This window comes from Triticum dicoccoides, chromosome 2A, assembly GCF_002162155.2.
Source record: "Triticum dicoccoides isolate Atlit2015 ecotype Zavitan chromosome 2A, WEW_v2.0, whole genome shotgun sequence".
NCBI classification, from domain to species: domain Eukaryota; kingdom Viridiplantae; phylum Streptophyta; class Magnoliopsida; order Poales; family Poaceae; genus Triticum; species Triticum dicoccoides.
Window position 1 is genome coordinate 32,177,519 of NC_041382.1, and position 8,257 is coordinate 32,185,775.

Consider the following 8,257-nt stretch of genomic DNA (forward strand, 5'->3'; position numbering starts at 1 on the left):
GATCTCACAAGTTCATTTGTGAGGAGGTTTGAGTATTCATCTCCGCGTAATTCTCCTTCAGTCATGTTTGATCTTTATGACAAATCTTATACCATGGACCTAGAGGATTTCACTCTTGCATGCAAACTTCCATCATGGGGCAGTATTAGGGATCCCCCTAAATCTGAATTTAGAAACTTCCTTGCTAGTATAACTGTAGGGGAATCTAGAGATATAACGCAGGCTACCATAGGGAGCATTCACTTTCCTGCCATACATTATTTTGCTCTCTTCATCGGTAGATGCATAAATGCTAAGGATGAAGCATGTCACATGTGTGTCCCTGACCTTAGCATTCTTAGGAGTGCTGTGTTAGGAGACCAATCTTATCATATGGGAGCCATTGTAGCTCGTAGGTTGCATCATAATAGACATAATGGAGAATTATTTGGAGGAATTTATGCAACCCGCTTAGCTCATTTTCTTGAGATAGACATTCGTGAGGGTGATACGGAGTTGCCTCCTGCATATTTAGATTATAACTCTATGGCTTCGCATCAGTTTGTCGAGAGGCCTGAATCACCTCTCTTATATCGTTTAATTTTTGATAAACAACGTGTTTTCCGTATTACTCTCCCTGCTCCTGCCTTGTTCGATTCACATACAAAAAGAAGATATGTTATTATCAGAGAGGAGGCAGAAGAGTACGAGAGGAGAGCGGAGGCAGCTCGACTCCATGCTGCAGCTCAGCAGGCGATAACCGCTGCACATCAGTATGATCCCAACTATTCTTCCTCATCACAGTACGACCCCAACAACTATTATTATGGATATCCTCCAGGCCAGCCGTGGCCATAGACCAACTTAGGCCAAAAGCCTAAGTTTGGGGGAGTACGTATTTCTCGCCGACATTACATTTATATTCACACACACTCATTGCTAGATATCGGTGCTCATACTTTTTCACTGTAATATCCATGCTAGTTTATTTTCTTTTTCCTGCTTTCTTCTTGTGTGTTTGTTAAACCTGAAGAAAAACAAAAAAAATAGTAGTAGTTTGTTTTTCTGCTGTAGTAGTAATAATTAAAAAGAAAACCTAAAAATATTTCCCGTTCTTTTTTTGCTTGTTGGGAGCTTTCCCATGTAAATAGTTCTATTTCTTTTCTTTTCTTTGGGGGTTAGTAGGAGAAGACCATAATTAAATTGTTGAAGTGGCTCTTATATGCATTATTGTTGATTTAACCAAGAGCCCATATTGCCTTGTCTTCTCCTGTTTATTAAATGCTCGCAGATTCCAGCTTAGTCCAATGCACGTACACTCTTATTATTATTCACACCGTTCGGTCATGCAAGTGAAAGGCAATTATGATGATATGTGATGGACTGACTGGGATGAGAAAATCTGGTATGAACTCGACCTCTTTTGTTTTTGTAAATATGATGAGTCCCTTGTTCTTGATTCAGCTTATTATGAATAAACATGTTTGCAATGACAATTAGAGATCATAGTTGCTTGTGCCATGCTTAATTAGCTATGAGTTATAATGATTTACCTTGTGTGCCAACATGCTATTGAGATGGTTATGATGTGGTATGATGGGGTGGTATCCTCCTTTGAATGATTTAAGTGACTTGACTTGGCACATGTTCACGCATGTAGTTGAAACAAAATCAACATAGCCTTCACGATATTTATGTTCATGGTGGATTATATCCTACTCATGCTTGCATCCAATGTTTATTAATTTTAATGCATGTACATGGCTGTTGTCGCTCTCTAGTTGGTCACTTCCCAGTCTTTTGCTAGCCTTCACTTGTACTAAGCGGGAATACTGCTTGTGCATCCAATCCCTTAAACCCCAAAGTTATTTTAGATGAGTCCATGATACCTTCCTATATGCGGTATCTACCTGCCGTTCCAAGTAAATTTGTATGTGCCAAACTCTAAACCTTCAAATAAACATTCTGTTTTGTATGCTCGAATAGCTCATGTATCAACCAAGGCTGTCCTTATCTTTCGTGTTAGGCGGGTTATTCTCAAGAGGAGTGGAATCCGCTCCTCACTCACGAGAGAAATGGCTGGTCACCGGGATGCCCAGTCCCATGATTTATGCAAACTAAATCAAAATTAATTGTAAACAAAACTCCCCCTAGGACCTGATGTATGTTAGAGGCACTCGTTGTTTCGAGAAAGCCATGGATTGATGCTTGTTGGTGGAGGGGGAGTATAAACTTTACCATTCTGTTTGGGAACCGCCTATAATGTGTTTAGCATGAAAGATATCGCCATCTCTTAGTTGTTACATTGACAATGAAAGTATACAGCTCAAAATACAATTTATCTCATTCATCACTGTTAATTTATATTGGGTATGACTTTGATTGGATCTCATTTACCATGAATTACAATGTCTAGTCTGTCCTTGATCTTTAAAGGTGCTCTGCATTTATGTTTTGCGGTCTCAGAAAGGGCTAGCAAGATACCATCTTGTTATATCATATTATGATTGTTTTGAGAAAGTGTTGTCATCCGAGATTTATTATTATGGCTTGCTAGTTGATTATGCTATTGATATGAGTAATCATGAGACCTGAGAATTATTGCAAATGTGGTTAGTTATGATCTATGCTGAAAACTCGAATGCTGGCTTGACATAGTTACAACAACAAGACCAAACAGAGTTTGTAAAAGTTTTTCTTTCTTTCTTTCAGTTTGTCAACTGAATTGCTTGAGGACAAGCAAGGGTTTAAGCTTGGGGGAGTTGATACGTCTCCGTCGTATCTACTTTTCCAACACTTTTGCCCTTATTTTGGACTCTAACTTGTATGATTTGAATGGAACTAATCCGGACTGACGCTGTTTTCAGCAGAATTACCATCGTGTTGTTTTATGTGCAGAAAACAAATATTCTCGGAATGACCTGAAACTCCACGGGACATCTTAGAAAAAATAATAAAAAATCCTCGCCAAAGATGAAGACCAGGGGGCCCACACCCTTCTCACGAGGGTGGGGGGCGCCCCCCCTAGGGCGCGCCCCCTACCTCGTGGGCCCCCTGGATGCCCTCCGATGCCAACTCCAACTCTATATATTTGCTTTCGGAGAGAAAAAAAATCAGAGAGAAGAAATCATCGCGTTTTACGATACGGAGCCGCCGCCAAGCCCTAAAACCTCTCGGGAGGGCTGATCTGGAGTCCGTTCGGGCTCCGGAGAGGGGGATTCGTCGTCGTCGTCATCATCAACCATCCTCCACCACCAATTTCATGATGCTCACCGCCGTGCGTGAGTAATTCCATCGTAGGCTTGCTGGACGGTGATGGGTTGGATGAGATTTATCATGTAATCGAGTTAGTTTTGTTAGGGTTTGATCCCTAGTATCCACTATGTTTTGAGATTGATGTTGCTATGACTTTGCTATGCTTAATGCTTGTCACTAGGGCCCGATTGCCATGATTTCAGATCTGAACCTATTATGTTTTCATGAATATATGTGAGTTCTTGATCCTATCTTGCAAGTCTATAGTCACCTACTATGTGTTATGATCCGGGAACCCCGAAGTGACAATAATCGGGACCACTCCCGGTGATGACCATAGTTTGAGGAGTTCATGTATTCACTATGTGCTAATGCTTTGTTCCGGTTCTCTATTAAAAGGAGGCCTTAATATCCCTTAGTTTCCAATAGGACGCCGCTGCCATGGGAGGGTAGGACAAAAGATGTCATGCAAGTTCTTTTCCATAAGCACGTATGACTATATATGGAATACATGCCTACATTACATTGATGAATTGGAGCTAGTTCTGTGTCACCCTATGTTATGACTGTTACATGATGAACCGCATCTGGCATAATTATCCATCACTGATCCGGTGCCTACGAGTTTTCCGTATACTGGTTCTCGCTTATTTACTTCCCCGCTGCTACTATTACAATCACTATAAAATACCAAAAACATTACTTTTGATGTCTTTACTTTTGTTGCCGCTACCACCACTATCATATTACTTTGCTACTAAACACTTTGCTGCAGATACTAAGTTTCCAGGTGTGGTTGAATTGACAACTCAGCTGCTAATACTTGAGAATATTCTTTGGCTCCCCTTGTGTCGAATCAATAAATTTGGGTTGAATACTCTACCCTCGAAAGCTGTTGCGATCCCCTATACTTGTGGGTAATCAAACATATCTTCACCTGCCGCTCCCAGTCGGTCAAAAAGGCCAATCCAAGTGATGAGAGGACGCACGTGATCCAGATGTGTGGGGGCCTGAGCATCCAGATGAGGAACAAGAGCACCTTCCCGGCGATGATCCTTCCCGACCCGGTCTGTGGCTGGCAGTCGACTTGGTTTTACTGCAAGGATCAGCCGACCCCGGGTCAGTCGACTGGACTTCCTCCCTTTTCCCTGGCTCGAGTGGAGAAGCCCTCCTCCTTGAAGGTTGTTCCCGAAGAGAAGGCGTAGGTCAAGGTGCTGGTCGAGCGGGTCGTCCAACTCGTCCGCGACGGGATGACTGGGATGGACCTGCTGGAGGTCTTTCTTGGTCGACGCATCCAACTGCTCCAGGCCCGTGATCATCCGATGTGGATGTACTCTGGACTCGAGGACTCCACTTGGATCCACCCGGAGGACGTCAGTGAGGACATCTTGGAGAAGTGGCTGATGGGAATCACCAGCAACAAAGACAACCCCCGGGGGTCTAGGAGGGTGATTCCATTCGACCACTCGCACCAGCCGGAGCAGGTATGATTCTGTTTTACCAAATATCTTTCCGATTCACTGTGTGACACCTTGTTGATGGTCGACTGTACCCCTTTTGCTTGTTGTTCTTTCAGGCTCTCATTGACATGTACTCGATGCCCAATGGAGTGCAGGAGCAAGACATCGAGGAGGGAGCGAGCGGGGGCGAGAGCGGTGAGTGGCACTCGGATGCAGAGGAGGACGAGGAGAGCGATGACTCAAGCGATGATGAAGAAGTCGACTCGCTTCCTCGCAGAGAGAGGAGATCCAAGCACGCACACGACCCAGTGAGCATCCCGGACCTGGTGACTGCGCTGACTGGGCGGTCTTCGAAGCGCCCCCGGACATCTTCTCCAGCGCCAATTGAGAAGGCCCCAAAGCATCCCAAGGTTGTGCCGCCTCCAGCTCCAAAAGCACCGAAGGCCACCTCCTCCAAACTGCCCAAGGCTTTGCCCAGGATCAAAGTGACCGTCCCTACCATTTCCGGGTAATCATCTGACTTGTTCTTTTCGTCGACTCGAGCAACAAAACGCAACCGACTGAGTACGGAAACTTGCAGTGCTGCTACATCGGGAACATCTTCCCTCCAGTATCGGGACGAGGAGATGGAAGACGCGGTTACCTCCAACCCAGGTAGAAACTCTTATGATCTTGTTCTTGATTACTTGGTCGATTGCATTCTAGTGGTTCACTTAGGGTCGACTGATCTGTCTTGCAGCTCCACCCAACGTCATCGATCTTCCAGATGACGATGAAGATGTGGCTCTTAAGCTTGGGAAGAGCAAAAAGGTAGCAGCTGGCAAGATATCTCAGCAAGGGCCAACAACAAGACCACCCGTCCGTCAATCTGAAGATGCGGGCAGGGCCTCTGTGACCTTCGCTGCACCATTGTCTAGTGAGCACCCTGCACCGTCGACTGCACCGGTGATTCCTTCAGTCATCCAACTCCACGCCATGGAGCTCCAAACTGCCACACCTGGGTCGTTTGCCATCTTTTTCACCAGCTACCCCGTTCCGGACAACCAGCCGGAAGCGGCTGCGAAGCCATCCATCAGGCTAACGTGATGATGGAGCGGATGAAGATGGTGCATGAGAATAGCCAGGCTGCTTATGACCCCAGCGCTGCTCTCCGGGCCAATGTCCAGGTAAGTAGACTTTTTGGCTGACCTTGTTCTGTCAGGATATGCTATCTGAAACATTTTATTCCATACAATCTCCTGTTGTTTGCATCGAATCTGTACACCCACTGGGTGTTTTGTTGTATTTGGTATTTGTGTTCTTCCACTCGGTCTGGGCGAGTAGGATCTGAACCGGTGGGGGCACGCTAAGTGCACCCACTGGGTGTAGTCCCTGAGACCGCAGTCGACTGCTGGCAGTCGACTGGGGTCTGAGTTCTTTTTCTTTTCTGTTCTTCTACTCGACCCGGGCAAACCGGTCGAATGGGATCTGAACCAGTGGGGGCACGTCAAGTGCACCCACTAGGTGTAGTCCCCGAGACCACGGACGATTGCTGGCAGTCGGCCGGGGTCTGAATAGTTTTTTTTACTTGACCCGGGCGGACCGGTCGAGTTGGGTCTTAATCATCGGGGGCACGCCAAGTGCACCCGCGGGGTGTAGCCCCCGAGACCGCAGTCGACTGTGTGCAGTCGGCTGGGGTCTAAGAGAACTTCTTTAAGTTTTATCCACTCGGAAGTGAACAACCTTTGATCTTGTCGATTGACACGTCTTTTGCCTTCTGCAGAAGTCTTGTACTCTCATTTCCAAGTTTGCTGAACTTGAGGAGAAGCAGAGGCAACTCAACCTTGACTTGGAGTTGGCCCAGCAGAATCTGAAGAAAGCTCAAGACGAAGCTGCTGGTATGGAAGGTAACTGCCTGTCGACTGTCTTTTTAAAACATTTCTTCGAGCTCTTGTCTGATCCAATTGCTTCTTTTGCAGAGAAAATGAAGTTGGCTCTGGAGAAGAAGGACTCGGACCTCACCGCTGCACAGAAGGAAGCCCAAGATAAAACTGCCCTCGCAGACCAGAAGCTGGCTTCAGTCGAAGCACTGGAAGGGGAGGTGACCAAGCTGAAGTCCTGTCTCAACGAGTCTAACCGAGAGGTGAGTCATCTGAAGAAGGACAAAATTACCCTAAATGAAAAGCTGGAGTCTGCTGTCCACAAGAGGAATGACACGGAGGCTTATCTGAGAACTCTCGCCAAGAAGCTTTATATTATGCTGGAAGGTATTTCTTTTAAACCAACTGTTTGATGCTTGCAAACGGATCCTGTCCGGTCGACTCACTAATTTTTGGCTGCAGAATTCTGCCAAGAGTTTGACGAGGAAACTGGAAAGGTCGAGACGGGTCTGGACCCTATCGCTTCTCTAGTTTGCGACGAAACTGGAATGAACGTGCTCCGACTGGAGTCTCGTGTTGCCGGCGTCACAAGCTACCTCGCGCGCCTGAAGGAGGCAGTCTCACGAGTCGACACATTGCTCTGGCCAAGGGCGACGCTTCAAAATGACCTGGAATCCCTGATGGTTCGACTCAACGAGAACCCTGACCAAGTGCAGGAATGGAAGAAGTCCTCCGCCCGGTGTGGTGCTGACGTGGCACTGTCCTTGGTGCGAGTCCACTGCAAGGAAGCTCGTGAAGACAAGCTGGCGGCGATCAAGGTCGCTAACACCAAAAGGCATGACTTCCAGTCCTTCATGGAGACTTTCATCGCTGCTGCCACACGGATCGCAGATGGGATCGACCTGGACGAATTCATCGAGCCTGCCAGCCCTCCTCCTGCCGAGTGAACAAACTTATGAGACTTGAACCTGCTTTAAATTTGCCTCGGAATGCCGAGTGGTTGCTGTAACTGTTAAACTCCTTCGGGCTTGATGCTCGAATACTTTTGGTTTGCTGCTTGGAACTTTAGGATTTATTCGAATTTGGTTTATTTCCGAATATGCTTGCGTTTTGCCTTCAAGTGGACTTTGTTCTCTGCTTGGAATAGTCTTTGCGCTGGAGATGCAGCTCTGAGGTGGCGACTCCAGTCGACCTGCGCTTCGTTGTCCTTGTGGATAGGGATGGAGCATGCATTGTACTGGTGGCGTAGCTCTAAAGGAGGATGTTGCAGTCGACCTGCGCCTCGTCGTCCTTGCGGATAGGGATGGAGCGCACGTTGTACTTGTGGCATAGCTCCGAACTTAGGCAAGTAATAAACTGCAGCTAAGCCCCCGAGTGGGAGGGTTGCTCTCCACTCGGTAGGATTTTTTAAACTTAGGCGAGTACTGAACTGCAGCTAAACCTCTGAGTGGGAGAACTTAGGCGAGTACAAGACTACAGCTAAGCCCCCGAGTCGGAGGATTGCTCTCCACTCGGTAGGATTTTACAAACTTAGGCGAGTACTGGACTGCAGCTAAGCCTCCGAGTGGGAGAACTTAGGCGAGTACTAGACTGCAGCTAAGCCCCCGAGTGGGAGGGTTGCTCTCCACTCGGTAGGATTTTTTTAACTTAGACGAGTACTAGACTGCAGCTAAGCCCCCGAGTGGGAGGGTTGCTCTCCACTCG